Genomic DNA, 2,044 nt, shown 5'->3' with positions numbered 1-2,044 from the left:
GCAAAAAGTTCCAGAGATTTTTTCAGTAAGTTTAGAATGGTTCTGCGAATCTACATGGATCCTGCATGTCTAGAATAATCACAACCTGGTGTCTTTTCTTGAGTTATTTAGGAAGAAAAAGGTCTGATTATATTATATTAAATTATATTATATTATATTATATATTTATTATATTATATCATATCATATATATAATCGATGTTTTTCTATATATTCTACATATATATATAGTTCATGCATTATTTGAAGAGTTACAAGTTTGTGATGTGATGTTACACAGTGAAATTTAGTGATTGAGAATAGTATGGGAGCCGCCCAAGTACTAACAAAGTAGACTACTAAACACTGGAATATAACAAATGACACCTCATCTTCAGATCCTGACTACTTTTTTAAAATATGTGTATTTTTAAACAAACCTTACTGAGTACTTAAAATGTACCAAAATCTGCATAGCCCTAGGAGTTATAAAAAGAACTGCAGACTTTCCCCCTCAAGGCTCAAAGACCATCAACAGACATTGATTCATACAAAGGCAATAACTATCTAATAATATAAAAGATAGAGAGAATATACATACAAAGTGCAGTGAGAAACCACCCTATTAATTAAGATTAAAGGAGAAATTTCTTAGGTTCTTCTCTCTAGGTGCTTATAGGGCATGTGCTCATACTTATTTATCAGGAGAGAAATCTTATTTTTTCACTAGGAGATTTTGTTCCTTTCCAATAAGGGGAGGGCAGATGATAACAAGTACTTAAGTTCCTTATTCCACTAGTCATTCGTGGACTCTCACCCCAGACAGTGGGAGTGGCCAATCGAATTAGGCAGATGCTGCTCATTGAGCCTCTTCAAGGTGACCTTTCGCTCCCCTGGATATTTCGGATTTCAGGAGGAAAACCCAACTGTCCTAACATGGGAGGGGCATCTCCATTATGTAGGATCTCTCACCCTCTCTCTCCCTCTCTTTTCCTCTCTCTCTATTTCCTCTGCACCTCTGTTCTTCCATCTCCACCTCCTCTTCCATCCTGTACCAGTGATTAGGTGTTTGAATCAGATCCAAGGTTCTTGGTTAGTCAACTTCTTCAATAACTTCACCAGGAATTTTGAATTATAGGAGATTACTGACTTTTGCTTGATATTATTAAGCAGGCACTGTGGCTGCTGATCCTATTTGGGTGATGATCCTTGGGTCTCTTTCTAATTTAGCACCCAGAGCAGTTCTGGGTAGTAGTAGCAGTAGACCGCATAGTTCTCCCCCAGGACTTAGCCTTGCCATCTCTCACCTCTCACACTGACTTGCCATGCCAGTCCTATCCCTTCAGTCTTCCTGGATTCTCCACTTCTCTTGTCACCTGTCATGGGCTGCTACATTTATTGCAACATAATGCACCCACCTATTCATTCACATATTCGTTCAGCAGATCCTTAAACTACTCACTTAGTCCTTCTGTAAAATGTCCTAGGATTCAACAGTAACAAAACAGGAATGATCTCTGCCCTGTGAACTAAGCAAATAAATAACCATGTGGGTAACTTGCAACTGCCCTTTTGATAATGGCTGTGAAAGAAAACTTGAGTGAGCATTGGATCATGAGCTGCACAATTTTAACCTCTTCAGTGGAAGAGGGAAAGCCTCTTTTGAAAAGGTCAGATTTAAAGAAAATTACTTAGATTTAGGATTAGAGGAAATAAAGACACAATCGGTGAGAAATAAGTGAGGGAGAAATAGGAGACGAGGCTGGAGAACTTTATTATAGAGTCTTCCAGAATATTAGAAATTCATCTTAAAAGCAATGGGAAATCAATAATATTGTGTTTTTTTCCATGTTAAATTTCTTTTATTATAAGAGCATGGTTATTTTAATTTTTTATTCATTGATTAAATTCTTTTTCTTACATCATTATAGTCCCCATAGTTCTCTCGCCACCATACCTCATGTGAACCATCACCATATTCCCTTGTATTAATACCTCCCCTGGATTGCCGCCCACCCCCTGCCCCGCCAGGCGCTGCCCTCTCTTTTGCCATATGCCTCAGTTC

This window comes from Talpa europaea (genome assembly GCF_964194135.1).
Source record: "Talpa europaea genome assembly, chromosome: 3".
NCBI lineage: Eukaryota > Metazoa > Chordata > Mammalia > Eulipotyphla > Talpidae > Talpa > Talpa europaea.
Note: the sequence above shows the minus strand (reverse complement) of the source record.